The sequence below is a fragment of the Dunckerocampus dactyliophorus genome, chromosome 5, assembly GCF_027744805.1.
Source record: "Dunckerocampus dactyliophorus isolate RoL2022-P2 chromosome 5, RoL_Ddac_1.1, whole genome shotgun sequence".
Taxonomy (NCBI): Eukaryota; Metazoa; Chordata; class Actinopteri; order Syngnathiformes; family Syngnathidae; genus Dunckerocampus; species Dunckerocampus dactyliophorus.
The window spans coordinates 4,977,305-4,993,592 of NC_072823.1; the positions used below are offsets into that span (position 1 = coordinate 4,977,305).

At 39.1% G+C, this 16,288-nt stretch overlaps 1 long non-coding RNA gene across 1 annotated transcript; it reads right to left on the reverse strand.

Annotated features, from left to right (window-relative positions):
• Positions 1-1,300: 1,300 nt before the first annotated feature.
• Positions 1,301-14,958, reverse strand: LOC129181772 (uncharacterized). Its single transcript, XR_008570496.1, has 3 exons — positions 6,832-14,958; positions 6,670-6,736; positions 1,301-6,470 (listed from the first exon to the last, which is right to left on the reverse strand). It is a non-coding gene; the product is annotated as an uncharacterized LOC129181772 (long non-coding RNA).
• Between the last annotated feature and the right edge of the window lie 1,330 nt (positions 14,959-16,288).

Consider the following 16,288-nt stretch of genomic DNA (forward strand, 5'->3'; position numbering starts at 1 on the left):
TTATTTATTATGTATTGTGTAAACCTAAGACATGAATAACATCAAATTAAAAGCACAAAATGAATGCCGACCCACCATCCACCAGTTCAAGTTCCAGTCAAGTTTTTCCAGAGAGATTATTACATCGCTGTTTGACGTCTGTGGTAAAAGGCAGTGCGCTAGCATGAATTAACTTCAGACAAATGTGCACATTAGCACTTACAAAAGTTACCTTCATGCATTCCCACATAGTATCAGCATTTGAGACCAAATATGAGGTGAAAGAAAAATGGCTGAAAAAATGAAAGAAAAAACCAATCTTCATCTCCATGTTTTAAGGCTTAAGTCCATGTTCTGCAAGTTCTCTATCCCATCTCCAAATGTTTCTTTCTTCTTTTCTCCTCGAAAACTAAAAATCTTTGCTATAATCACTGTAAACATCCTCCGTCCTCTACACCGCCATGTCTGTTTACCTCAGTGATAGTACTCCCGGAAATGTGACTGAACAGCGAGAGCGAGTTCATCGTGGGTGGCGCCATGAACTATAAACATCATTTACAAATTTACAATTGGCTTTCAAAAAAATGAACCAAATGAACTTTTAAAACTCTGACTCTAAAATGATATAATTCTATTCTTTCATTCTTCCTGTTTCCTTAGCACTGCTTGACAGCATTCGGAGGGATCATTGCAATCCCGCTGATTCTTTCACAAGGCTTGTGTCTTCAACATGACGGCCTCACGCAGAGTTACCTCATCAGCACCATCTTCTTCGTGTCTGGTATCTGCACTCTGCTCCAAGTCACCTTTGGCATCCGGTAAGTTGGACTAAATCAGTGTAATATTGGGCAGAGGCACATATCTTACATCTCACGGCACACAACAAACTAAAATTTAACACCAAGTATACTGTATGTACCAAAATAATGATTGGGTTAATTAATGGGTTGGACGCCTGGGCTTTTAGCCAACTGGCTAGCATGCTTGACTCTCAATCAGTGGAGATGTTTGTGTGCAGGGCTGGACTGTGCGGGATCACCACTCTTAAACAGAGATGAGCAAAAAAACTGTTTTTGTACATAAATAATCGTTTTTGGACCAATGAAGTGAAATTGGACACACTCGATCATTTCTCATGCCGCACGGTGGTTGGGAATAACTGGACTAATGGTGCGTTCCATTTGCCTCCGAAGTCAGAAGTCAAAGCCGGGAATGACGTCACTGCCGCGGTAGCGGCGTTCCAGTTGCGAAGTCGGAAATCAAGGTCGCCACCTCCACGAAAGCCATTCTCACATTTCAGTAAACAGGTGACGAAAACATAAATAACAACATGTGTGGCACCACAATCACGTCTTCCACTCATTAATAACTCTAATCTGACCTGAATGCATCAATACCAGTTTACTTCCAACACCATATCCAGTATGTATCTCCAACTCACAAACACGTCTCTAGTCAGTCATTGTCACCAGACGACAGCGAGATGCATTCACTAACACTCCGATAATCAGAATGTTTTTATTATGTGTGTATGTGTGCTCTAAATAAACAGAAGGACAACAAAAACAGTAAGTAGATGCATTAATTTATGCTTGGAAATCCCAGAAAATACATCTACACTCAAAACTTGTGAATTTGACTTAAGTTACGTGGGGTCTTTGAATGCAACCCTTCATGGCTCATAGTAACGCAGTTAAAGTGTGATTCAAATGTTCCGCTACTATTAAAGAGACTAGCGTTAGGCAAATACATTTTCAGACATGTGCGCTACCTTTTAGCTTGATTTCCAATTTTCAGTTGATTTGGAGCTGTTCATTATTGGATTAGGGATCTGACGCACAGAGGTTTGTTACAAAAGCCCAACAATATTGTTGTTCATCCTGTGTAACAAAAAAGTAAATTCCGCAATTTTCCGCAAATTATTTTTAATGCTTTGAAGAGGTATTTTCATAATCATATTAAATTCCACAAATTCATGTTTGTAACAAAAGCTTATCATTACAAAAAATTAAACAAAAATAATTCGGTACCGGATCAGATCGGCAAGACTATGGATCAGAGGGCAAAAAATGTGAAAGAAAATATTAAAGAATTAAAAGGGGGGTGGAAACAGAAAAGAAAACATCACCATCTAGTGGAAAATTACATAAATGAATCGGCTAAAGTCATACTGAAGCTAACTTTCGTTAATTTGGATGAGTGTTGTTGTGACTGTGCACTTCAGCTGTCCTGTTTATAGTACGAGATGTTGCCAGTACTTGTTTAGCCTTGTGTGTACATAAACACGCAACACATGAGTAAGGCACAATCATCCTATTATGCATACCCAAATTCCCTTGTTGCAGCAGCTCTGTTCGGCCCACAAAAAAAGAGCAGTTAAGCGGGATTAACAGTGTTGCTGCTTGCGATTGAGCCTCTGAAAACTTTAGTAAGATTCTTATTGTAGGAGAAGTAATGCAATGCAGTGGATGAAGTAGAAAAACTGTTTTTGGGCAACTTGCTGAAAATATCCTTCCTCAATTGGAAACCCCAAACCAGTTTTCAGTGCAGCAGGCATGTACGATAGCTGTATAAAAAATACTGCATTTGAAAAAAAGAAACACACAGTCAGAAGGTGTCGTCTAAAGCAGGGGTTCTCAACTGGTGTCATCCTGGTCGTGACCCACTTTTATAAAACACATTCATTTTTATATAAAAATAGCTTTAAAAATACATGTATGACATCTTTTTAAACATAAATACACTCAATTGTACATGTGAAAAACTATTTCAGAGCACAATTTTAAGAGGAGGAATGTCAACTACAAAAAATTGGATATTAATATTTCTATATAAACACTATGGAAACACTGGAAAAAGTCAAAGTCTTACAAGAATAATGTTGCAATATTATAAGGAAAAAATGCAATATTTTGAGAAGTTTTTTTCTCACAAGTTATAAATTCATTTAAAAATGTATCATGTAAAACTCGTACATGTTCCATCAGAATAGTTGCAATATTATAGGAATAAAGTCACATTATTACAAGAACAAAATCAAACCTTGTAATACTACAGATTTAAAAATGTTTATAAATTTCATGAAAAACACAATGTGTGCCAAAAAAAAAGTATTTTCTGCCTAGATACTTTATTATTACATATTAAAGTGTTCCCTCGCTCCCTTGCGGTTCACCTTTCGTGGACTTGCTGTTTCGCTAATTTTTTTTTGGTGCAATTTGAGTGCTTTTTTTTGTTTATATATATACACACAGCATATGAACGCTGTTACAGGCCGAGCCTGGCCCTTTAAGAACAATTGCTGTCACAAAGTAGAACCCCAAGATGCAGAGAGCAGAAGTCCGTGTAACAAAAATGTATTAAGGAACAGTTCATACAAAATACAAAAAGTACAACTCAAAACTGCAAGACAACTCAAGAAAACAAGACAAGAACGATACAGAAAGCGCTGCTTACAAGCAGAGGACAGCAAAGCAGCACATGACAATTGCATTGTGGGAAGTTGAGTGTTGTAGTTGTAGTGTAGGCGGTGTCTCTCTATTCTCTCTCTTCTGTCTGCACAGCACTTTGTCTTCTGCTTCCTGATTGGCTGTAGACCGTTTCACCATGTCGTTGGTGCAGTCTCTTATTGTGGTCATGGCTAGCAAACTAGCTAACTGTGTGAGCTGCTTGCGAACTGCCAATACAGTAAACAATAGAAGAAACAGAAGAAGCTAACCGTGTGAGGAAAATATGATAACAGGAGAAATATGTTTTAACAAGGATACAAAAACACTACAGCCGAACGGCGCCATTACGACGAGGCACCGTCAGAGTGAAATACGCGTGAGTCACTTAATAATTTCTTGTGTCCAACCTAGGAGGTTGATCATTAAAATTCAAATAAAATTTTAACTTTGAGAGTGTTTAAACAAGAGAGAAATGTGAGAAAATATTAATGCCTGTCTGGGAAAAGTGTCTAAAGTGTACGGTGAGGGGTTTTGCACCCTTAAAACATATATAATAATTATAAAAAAATATAATTGGCTACTTCGTGGATTTCACTTATTGCCGGCTATTTTGGAAACTTTTCCCCCGCGATAAACGACGGAACACTGAATACTATATTTTTATTAATGTTATATTACATTATATTATTACTAATGTTATTTATATTACATTATATTACTAGATTAATGTACTAATATTACTAAAATAAAGAAAAATAAATTTAACAAAAATTGTAAAATGTTTTGTTATAAATAAATACAAAAATAAAGTCTGATTTTTTGTATATATCAATATTTCATCACCTCATTTAGTTATGAGAGGTATAAAATATTAGAAAGGCCTGTCGGCGGGATGATGGCATAATTCAAGCAGTCTAACTGCAATGCGGTGATTGTTTTTGAAGTGACTGCTTTTGTTTTGGAAAGCCATGAATTCCAAGCAGGTTTAGTAAATTTGAATTTGTGCTTGTGCATTCTCAGTCATGCTGAATATTGGTGTCAGAGCGGGATTAGGAGAAAGCCCTTCCAACTTATTATCTATGGAATCTTGTTCTTGCTAAATCCACATTCCATTGGCTCAGGGCCACTGATGCTTTCTTGTCTTCCCCCAAATTCCTGGGAACTCAGCTATGAAAAATGTTTCACAGCACAAGCTGGTAGAAACTAAAACAGCACACATTTTATTGTGTTATTTTTGGGAACGAAAGCAAGTTACTCTCCCAACAGTTTTTATTGAAATATGTGATGACTCAGTATGATTTGGACACAACTGTTGCTATGATAATTCAAATGATGATTATGATGGGAGAGCATTTGAACTCCGTTAGAGAGTTGCCACCTGGAGTTTACGGATTGTCGTTGGAAATGGAGCATTGCTCAAGAGCTCAGCCTATATGAAATATTGTATCTATTTCTTCAAATTAGACATCTTTTCTTAAATATTTCTTCATAAGAAACTGTACACTGTAAATTGAGAAGAGCGTTATATTGGTGCCTGTACATACAGAGTATCATGAAGAGTTGATGCATCCCTGATAGGATACTGTCAATTGTGGTCGTCTATGACCCTTCGGAGGCGGTGCATGCCTACTTGTTGATCTGACTGGCCTATTATGGGTATGACGAAGTGTCACCTTGCACGTGTTTTGAAAGCCATGTCCATAACATGGTCAAGATAATTCTAAGTCTACATCAGGGGTGTCCAAACTTGTTCCAGTGAGGGCCACATACTGAAATATGAAAGGACGCAAAGGCCGCTTTGATGTTTTCTAAACCAACACGTGTAGAATGTTAAGAATTTATTTAGATTTCAAGGCGAAAACGCATCTCAGCCTTGTGATATGGGTGAAAATGCATTTTATTTGGTCTTTGCTGTCTTTCCCCCATTTTTGCTATTGCGTTTTAATTTTTTCAAATATTTCAACTTTCTTTGTAAATTTTCCTCTCATAATATTTTGACATTACTCCCATACTCCCATAATATTCTAACATTTTTTCCCAACCTAATTAAAAAAAAAATCATACCTTTAGTTTGTTTCATATTTTTTTAAACATATTTTTTTCTTCAATGTTTCCGCTCTATGCTAGTAAAATGACATTCTTTTTCCTGGTAATATTAGGGCTTTATAACTTTTTTTCTCATTAGAATACGGCCTTTTCCATCTTTATTCTTGTAAAACCACAGCTGTTTATTTCATTTCTGGTGTTGTTCTTCGTTCTTCCTTTTAACTTTCGTCTTGTAAATTTTGTTCTCGTCATTACAACTTTATTCCCATAACATTTTGACTTTATTCTTGTAACATTATAAATTTTTCACAACCCAATTTTCCAAAAACTATGAGTTGTTTTGTTTGTTTTTCATGATATTACAATTTTAAAAAAATAACATCTTTCTTTTATAATTCAACTTTATACTATATGATGCTATTTTTTCTGATAATATTACAACATCAGGTTATGTGCCTTGGAATAATAAAAAAACTTGGACACCATTGGTCTACATTCTCTGTGCAATGCGAACCATACAGCTGTACAGTAAATCCCCGCTACTTGTTTACGCTACGAGACCCTCACAAATGGTGAAAAAACACAAGTAACACAAGTAACCCTTTTGCTAGCTTGTCATAGACATTCTCATCCAATTTCAGATCAACATTTGCAATAGAAGTGACTGTTGTAAATAACTTAGATTCAGCGCCAGAACCTTCCGGTTCTCTCTTCAATTGCCATTGTTCACTCGTGACACACTCCAGGTTTAAGCCCTAAATATGCCTCAAACTTATTAAACACATTTTAAAGTATAAAATGCACAGGTACTCACCACTAATGAATGATAATGAAAGATGAACACGGTCTGGCTTTTAGCCTGGTTATCAGACTAGCGCTACCACCGCACTTCCCTCTGTTGTAGCGCCGCCTCCCTCTCCCACAGGCTGGAGAACGCTGCTCCCCTGCTTCTCAGGTGTTTCTCCAAGCCGCATCTACATAAGCCTCAGTGCTTGCCTGTTGTAATTCCCACAGATTTACAATCATATACTGTACACTCAACAAAAACATAAATGCAACACTTTTGTTCATGCTCCTATTTTTCGCGTACTGAACTCAAAGATTGAAAACTTTTTCTATGTCCACAAAAGGCTCATCTCTCACAAATTACAAATTTGTTTGTGTTAGTGAGCATTCGTAATGAATTTTAAGAGACCTGACTGTGGAAGCTTGATTGTGGAACAGGGTGCCACCATCTTGCACCATGGTAAGCTGTATGTACACTGTAAAAAAAAAAAAAGCTTTATTATCATGTATTTATAAATTATTACCGACTTAGGCTGAATGACATTTATTTTTTGCGGAAAAAAATACATACCTGATATGTCCCATCACCCTGATGGGACATGAATCATGTTAGCTAACATTATTTCCTCCCTACTCCCCTTCCTGTTTTCTCTTGTCGGTTTCCAGCCTACCAATTCTTCAAGGTGGGACATTCACATTGCTGGCGCCGTCCATGGCGATGCTGTCCATGCCAGAGTGGACATGTCCCGCCTGGACACAGAACGCAACACTCGTCAACACGTCCTCTAGTGAATTCATAGAGGTGTGGCAGAGCAGGATGAGAGCGGTAAGTAAACTGGGGACAATACGGCTTTCAAATCACCACAAATCAGCGTGTATACTGTAGTTCAGAGGTGTCAAAGTTGTTTTCACCGTGGGCGACATTGCAGTTATGGTTGCCCTCAAAAGGCTGCCTGTAACTGTAAAACCACATAAATGTACAGTATAATCACCTCTTGATATTATTATGTATTTCATTATTTACTTGCATACTTACACTGAAATCAGAAGTCAAGAAATAGTGCTCATGAGCTCCCTCTGGAGCTGAGCTGCCATGGCTGCCGGGCACCCATGGCAACCGTAAGCCAATCTGCTCTGCTGGGAATAATGCATAATGGGAAGAAGTTAAGATGGCTGTTTTTTTTTTTAATATTAAACTTGTCTTGAGGGTTAAGTTGCTGTGTGATGATTTTTGCCTTCTATCTAAGATGACACTATGAGTCAGACTGTTATATTGAGTCATGATGTCCTGTGATTTCCGATGGGTTGATAAGCTCGTTGTGAGTTTTCTCACTGCTCATGATTGGCTCCTGTCAAATATAGAGCTGCCTGGTCCTCACAGACCCGTACGTGCCACAATATGCCATTTTATGACATGGACATTTGCGGCTTATAGTCCGGTGCGGCTTATACAGTATATGTACAAATCATGTTTTCTCTCTAAATTTGGTGGGTGTGGCTTAAAAAACGGTGTGTCTTATACACTGGAAATTACGGTATTTGTTTTTCTTTTTATTTAAGCAATGGGGCGATGGTAGGATATAAATGTGTGCATCCATCATGTTTTTCTCCAGCTCCAGGGGTCCATTATGGTGGGCTCGCTCTTCCAGGTGGTTGTTGGATTTTCTGGTCTGATTGGCATCTTCATGCGCTTCATTGGACCTCTCACCATCGCACCCACCATCTCTCTCATTGGACTGTCCCTTTTTGACTCTGCTGGCACAAGTGCTGGAAACCACTGGGGCATTTCTGCCTTGTAAGTATAAGTCTTTTATGGACTTTTGCACTTGATATCATCTTGCTTGGTTTTGTTTATCTCTAAATCGTGATTAATTTTAGATTGCACTGATAACATGGCTCTAAGTGGTGGAACTGGGTGGAAATGTCAACAAACCTAGAAACAAGCACTAAATACACTCCTGATGAAAATTTTAAGACCATTTAAAAAATTGCAAGAATTTACCATGCAAACACCTCCCTAACCCAGAAATCACCCTAAAATAGAAATCAAATGTTCAAAAAAGGAGTAATGTGTAGCTGCACCATTCTTGTTCATCACCTCAAAAATTGGTTTGGGCATGCTGGATGACAGCGTTTCCAAGAGGCTGGTGGGAATGTTGCTCCAGGTGGTGATGGTTTCACTGTGGGCAGCCACTGATTTGTCCAGTTTTGTAAACTTCCCTTGCCATCCATCCCCACATTTTCTCAATTGGATCAGGGGTACACACAAGATGGTCCAAAACCGTGAGGTTATTCCTTTGGAAGAAGTCTTTGTGTCAGGCAGGCATTGTGAACTGCAGCGTCGTCCTGTTGAAACGCCCAGTCATTATCACACAGATGAGGTCCTTCAGTCATGAAGGATGCCCCCTGCAAGATCTCCACACCGCCATTTGACGCCCCTGAACAACCTCTAGCTCCATTGTTCCATTTAAGGAAAAAGCACCCCACATCATGGTGGCGTCCCCTCCACTGTGCCGTGTGGAAAACATCTCAGGTGGGATCTCCTTGTCAGGCCAGTAACATTGGAGGCCATCAGGACCGCCAAGGTTATATTTGCTCTCATCAGAGAATAAAAGTTCAGCCACCTTTCAATCTCCCATGCTTGGTGTTGTCGTGCAAATTCGAAACGGGCAATTTTGTGGTTCTGAAGAATTTGTTCGTAAAACTTTTTCTTAAAAATTTGATCAGGAGTGTCCATATATAATATTATAAATCTACTACATGTTTCAAATGTTCCTTGAACTACAGTCTTGTATGTTGTAAAGCTGCAATACCCTCACAAGAACAGCAGCACATCCTGTTAAAAGCTTCCAAGAACCATAATTAGCTTTATATTTTGCAAACGTGTCATCTGATCAACTATATTGTGAATTTTCTACTTCTGTCTTTTAGGACCACTATACTGATCATCGTTTTCTCACAGTACCTTCGCCATATTCCCATACCTTTCCCAACATACAGCAAGGATAAAAAATTACACTCCTGCCGTGTTTACGTCTTCCAGATTCTCCCTGTATGTTGAAAAAGCATAAAAAAAATACATGAAAGCACATTTGCTCTCTGGGCCTCTTAAAAGTAACACTGATGTTTTGTTCATCCCTTTAGGTCCTGCTTGGAATCGCCTTGTCCTGGCTGCTCTGCTACATTTTAACTACCTTTAATGCCCTTCCCTCTGATCCAGGCCAGTATGGTTACTTGGCTCGTACTGACATAAAGGGAGATGTAGTGGGTAAAGCCCCCTGGATCTTGTTCCCCTATCCTGGTAAAAAGATGTTAATACATTCAAAACAGGCTAATGATTCCATGTTATGCATACCAAGACCCTTTCTGTTCACTTAGGCCAATGGGGGTTGCCCACTGTGAGCCTGGCAGGGGTGGTTGGCATTTTGGCAGGTGTGATTTCCTCCATGATAGAGTCTGTTGGGGACTACCATGCGTGCGCCAGGCTGTCAGGGGCTCCGCCTCCGCCTAAACATGCCATCAACAGGGGGATTGGAATTGAGGGGCTGGGGTGTTTGCTGGCTGGAGCATGGGGGACAGGAAATGGTACCACCTCATACAGTGAGAATATAGGAGCCCTTGGCATCACAAAGGTAATCTAAGGAAGGCATTATTGAGAAACCTGTGCTTTGGCCAACCTCCGATTGAATGAGGGGCCACAAAATTTCTTTCCTTCATTGCTGCAGGTTGGAAGTCGCATGGTGATTGTCGCTGGGGGCGTCTTCTTGATAGTCATGGGTGTGTTCGGCAAAGTGGGAGCCATATTTTCCACCATCCCATCCCCCGTCATTGGGGGGATGTTCATGGTTATGTTCGGGGTCATTTCTGCAGCAGGAATTTCAACTCTCCAGGTGAGCACTCCACCGCATTTATACTAAAAGCATGTGATATGCCATTACAAGATACTGCGAGTAATGTTGATGTCGGTCTGTTACGACTGCTTTTCAATCGCAGAACCTTCCCTATCTCCCTTCAATTACCATTGTTTACTCACAAACCAGGCTTAAGCCCTAAATATGTCTCACACACTTATTAAATGCATTTCAAGTATAAAATGTATAGGTAATCACCACTAATGAATGATAATGTCAGATGATCAATGAACAGATGGAATCGGAGACAAGGTGTAGTCTTTAGCCTGGTTGTCAGGTGAGCTAGCAGGCTAGAGAAGGCGTTTCTTCAAGCCGTGTCTACGTAATCCACACTGCTTGCTTGTTGTAATTCCAATACCAACTTCCGAACATACATTAGCACGTGTTCACGTCGCTGCAAGTTTTGAGGCCGGATGAGTGTCAAAGCTCCTGCTTCTGTAGGCAAACAAACCCAGTCAAACATATAATAAAAGGTGTATGGAAACTTTTGCCTGTACTATTTTGTTCTGTCTGGATTTTGATGTTTTTTTACTTTTAGTATGCAGATTTAAATTCATCTCGCAACATCTTCGTTTTTGGTTTCTCCATGTTCTCGGGTCTGGTCATACCTAACTGGATAGTAAAGAACCCGACAGTTATTTCTACAGGTATACTTATGACCATGTTTGAAAGCAAGTTACAAATGATGACTGTTGATTACTTGAGCAGTTTTGTTGTCTTGGTGTCATTGTGTGCAGGTGTGGCAGAGGTAGACCAGTTGCTGCAGGTTCTTTTTACAACCAGTATGTTTGTTGGAGGCTTCTTTGGCTTCGTATTAGACAACACAATTCCAGGTAATACTCTTTATTAGCACATTATGTACGGCACATATTTGTATTAAATATGCATTGTTTGATGTAATCTGCTTTGCTGATTGATGGAAAATAAAATATCATTCACTGATTGTGTTGGCGTATATACAGTATATTACTAAGTTGCACAATATTTGTCACGATGCAGCTGACGCTGTTGGTAGCTTGACCCCCAGTATGCAGAGAAGAGGCAATGGCTTGGAAAAAATAAAGGTTCTTTTAATAGTGCAAAAAGGTAATGAACAAAAGGCGACAGAGAAAAAAGCTCTGTGGAAAGTAAATACAACCGGTAGAACCCAGGTAAGTGATCGTTCAGGTGACAGCACTGACTTGGAGGCGACACATATGAAATGCAATGACAATGGCAATGAACCAGCGCCATCGAATGCGCCGCGCTGGTCTTTTAACTGCCGCTAATGAGGATTGGCCGCAGCTGCGGCCACCAGGCGTGGAGCGGCTGTCCCATCCACCACGCCAGAAGCACCGCTCGCCAAAATAATGGCGCAGGACAGGTACTGACAAGTACTGACTCCTGTCCTGCGTAACGTGACAATATTGGTGTCAGCAAGAATGATTTTTGTGTGAAATATTTATTATTTCTCAATGTGTGTGTCAGTATTTAATAAGTTTACTTTTAGTTTTCTAGAAGTCTGCATCTAGTTTTTTCAATGCGGAAAAAGTTAAACAAAATCTGAATGATAAAACATTGTGGAATTTAAAAAAACTCAAACTTGAAAAGGGGCCGTTTGCAACACAACGTGAGCAACAGCGGCGAGACGCTGTCTCTCTCTTTATGGCGCGCTCTTCTCCAGCGGATATCTGCAGCTGTGTGTCGGACGGAAGGCACGTTAATTCTCCACTTGATGTCCTTCCCCTCCTGCTCAGGTTTGACGAAGTCACCCATAAACATGGCGGTGTAGCAAGCGAACAGCACAGACAAGAAGGCGAGGTGCTGTTAGGATTGGAATATGTTCCGCTCTGTTTTGGATAAGTCATGCTGCATATTTGCACTTGTACATGACAAATAAAGTACATACAATACAATACAATACATACAAAGCGATAACAAACAAAAGGCACCCTGTTCTTTATAGATAAAAGACCATCCTACATAACAGTTGTTCGCCTGTCTGGTGGCAAAACAGCTCATTACTCGCCGCTCTTCCGGTGGAATGAGACAATCTTTGGGGTAGACAAAAGCTAATGTACACCCCAAAGGCAACAACCCAGGAAGCAAACTCTGCTAGATTGTTTATGCATGACCCCTACATTGGAGAGACCAAGCAGCCCTTATATAAAAACATGGCACAACATAGGAGAGCAGTTTCTTCGAGTCCATAGTCAGCAGTTCATGTTCAGTTTGGAGTTTGCATCTCAAAACAAAGGGTCGTTCCTTTTGAGGTCATCAAATATCCAAATTCTATGTAGGGAAGACCAAAGGTTCGTAACAGGTGTGAAATATGCCATTTACATCAATCTAGAAACAATCAATCTAGAGACTCCACACTGGAGGTGAAACATCTTCAATTAACAAGAAGAATCCAACTGCCTCGATTCAGCTTTTATTGATTATTTTGATGCATAAACTGCATGGGGAGCCCTGCAGCAAACAAACAAATTATTTCTTCTGCTGCTTCAGGCAAGACTGATGGTTTCTCGCATTTGACGCGCGTATATCTATCTTACAGGAACAAAGCAGGAACGAGGCATCCTGGCCTGGAACAAAGCCCACGAGGACAGCGCCAGCAACACACTGGAGAGTGGAGAAGTCTATGATCTTCCTTTTGGACTCAGTTCTTACTTTTCGTCTTTGTCATGGATCCATTATGTACCATTCTGCCCACCTTGTGTGCCTAAAGGTCCTGATGGATGTGGAGCGAACGTGACCACTGAAGAACCGATCCAGACGCAAAGACACGCAGAGCCTCCGCACGTTATCATTGGAGCTGCTCTTTAAGTGGTCACACCACATCCACATCCCATTTTTGAGGATTTGCTTGTACATACAGTGCCAACAGAGACACTTACATTTGAATCATGGATTTGTACTATAATTTATAATTATATATGTATAATCATTTCGATTGTCATGTTATTATTTTAAGACATTATTCATTATATATTAATGGTGTCAAAATATATTTTCTTTCCTGAGGTATTACACATGAGCAAAAATGTATATATAACTTGATTTGTTGACAGACTGCATCAAGTTTGAATCAGTATAATAGATTTTATGACTGTGAAGTCTTTTCTGTGCTGAAGTCTATACATCTGTTCTTATCGCGTGCTTTGTACATATTGTTCCGGTAGTACAGTTGGTACTGGATTGGATTGTCTTTTTTTCCATTGTTTTCCTACTTGTAATGGCTTATTCAGCCACTAGAGGGCGTCATGTATCCATAATACAAACAGTTGTATGTTTAAATAAATACTGGGACGCTTCGTCATGACGTCACGTTTAGAAATCAAAGAAAAATATGGAGTAGAAACTCCTTTTCCACTCTTCTGGAAGGACTTTACAAGAATTTTGAGTGTTTCTGTGCGGGAATTTGTATCCATTCAGTTGATCCAGAAGAACATTTGTGTGGTCAGAAGTCAATGAGACTGCTGGCTCACGATCCCTAAAAAGTATTTGATGGGTTTGACATGAGGGTTCTGTGCAAGTTCTGCCACACCAAAGTCATCCAACCTTACAATGTGCCTTGATGAGAGTCTGACTGTGTTTAACTTCACAAAATGTTTAACTTTCCATTAAAACATTTGATCTGAAGCCATATACCCCCTATTCCTGCACACAAAAACATAAACCAATGTCTGTAAGGACACAATAAAACATCAATTCATCCATTTTCTATGCTGTAGCTTATCCCACCTGACATTGAGAGGCGGGGTACACCCTGGACTGGTCACCAGCCAATCGCAGGGCACATACCCTATAGACCAGGGGTCACCAGGTAGCCCCCCACGACCACATGAGGTGCCCGCAAGCCTGCTTTTCATTCAGGTTTTCAGTTAATAATGAAAGAACAGCAGAAAGAAATGCATTCTGAAATACAAAGTGTGAGTTGTGGACACCAGCATTTTGTTAATCTTCTGGTAAAACAAGCATATTCGCTTTGTTTGGGTTTAAAATAAGCTCTGAAAAGAAATGTTACAAGAATGAGTAGCTCTTGGCCATTTTCATTTTGTAAAAGTAGCTCTCACGAGGAAAAACGTTGGTGACCCCTGCTGTAGACAAACAACCATTCACACTCACATTTACACCTGTGGACAATTTAGAGCCTCCAATTAACTAACATGCATATTTTTGGAATGTGGGAGGAAGCCGGAGTAACCGGAGAAAACCCACGCTCGCAGGGGGAGAACATGCAAACTCCAGATTGAGATGTTCCAACGGCGATACGAACCCGAATCTCCTGAGCGTGCGGCTGACTTGCTAACCACGAGGCTACTAGGCTTGACGTATTTCATGAATTATCATAATTATGTAATTTTTTTAATTAACCGATTTATTTCATAACTTTTTTTATTAAATTATTTTCAATTTTATTTTTTATTATGAAATATTGAATCTGGCCTTAATTGTTGCTCAAAAAAAATACCGTGGCTTATTTTTCAACTGCACATATACTACTCATGCATCCAGTCAAGAAACACATGACATATTTTTGCTCGTATAACGCACACAGAACAATAAAAAAAACAAAAAAACTGCATTTCAGCTTTGTGATATTGTTGAAAAAGAAACTTTGGTCTTTGCTCTTTTTCCCCCCATTTTGCATTCTGTTGTTTTTAAAAAAAATTAAAAAACCCGAAATATTTAAACTTTCTGCTTAAGTAATCTTTGTGGATTTTCTTTTGTAATATTATGACTTCATTCCCGTAATATTTTTTATTTTATTCCAATACTATTATATCTTTTTCCCCAAAACGAAATTTTCAGAATTTCCATTTTTATTTTGTTTTGTTTGTTTCTCATATTATGACTTTTTTTTTAAATAACATGTTTTTTTTAATATGTCAACTCTATGCGACTATGACATTGTTTTTTTTTCATAATATCATAAACTTATTCTCGTAAAATTGCAACTTTTTTTCTCATTAGGATATAACTTTTTTCTTTTAATATTTTGATAATATTTTAGTAATTGTTCTTGTAAAATTACACCTGTTGTTTTTCATTTCCAGGGTTTACGCTACATGTAACTGATGGTGGCGGTCTGCCACTACAAAATAAAAGCCACACAATGAGTTTGAAAACAATTAATTTTGATAAACATGCACCGGAAACGCCTGTCTGTCATGTCGCGTGTTGTGTTGACATTCACTGTGTTCTTTATTATCGTGCAAATAAAAAATAGTCCGTAAAATGAGTAGTCCATTGACGACAGCTTGTCCCATGCAAAGCCTATCTATGCGAGCGTGTGTGATCGTTCACGTTTCAATCTCATTCCACTTTCTGGTGTCTCTTACCCGTCTGCACTGCCTCGCTGGCAGTAGCTAGCTTGATCACGGTCGAGCTAGAAGTGGCTATCACATTCACGCTAACTTAATTAACTTACTTAACACTCTTTCTGTCTTGTTAATGTTGTTACTTATTGCTTGTCTTCAAAACACTAGATATGTGAGTAAGTTGTTGAACAAACACATATTGTGTACAGCCTTAGACAGTGATGCTATCACAGCGGTGTCCAACAGGTACCTTGTATGCCAGTGGTCCCCAACACCCGGGCCGTGGGTCATTTGGTACCGGGCCGCACAGAAAGAAAAAATTATTTCCATTATTTCATTTTTTTTAATGTTTTATTTTGAAAAGTGTCTCTCTGTTCTGATTCTCTCTGTTACATCCGTCTCACTTGACGCATGTCCACTGCGCGTGTGCTAACTTTATCTCATGCTGCACAGATGGACTACTACTGTATTTTTAGCATTTTTCTTTCACCTCATATTTGGTCTCAAATGCTGATACTATGTGGGAATGCATGAAGGTAAGTTTGGATGACTTATTGAGTGCTAATGTGCACATTTGTCTCAAGTTAATTCATGCTAGCGCACTGCCTTTTACCACACACGTCAAACAGCGATGTGATAATCTCTCTGGAAAAACCTGGCCGGAACTTGACACAATACATAATAAATAAGATAAATTAGATCGCTATAATATTACAACATTCTTGTACAAATACCACCTTTTCTTGTCAGATTCCAATTTTTTTTCTTAATATTTTGACTTAATTCTTGAAAAAATATTGCAAATTCTTCA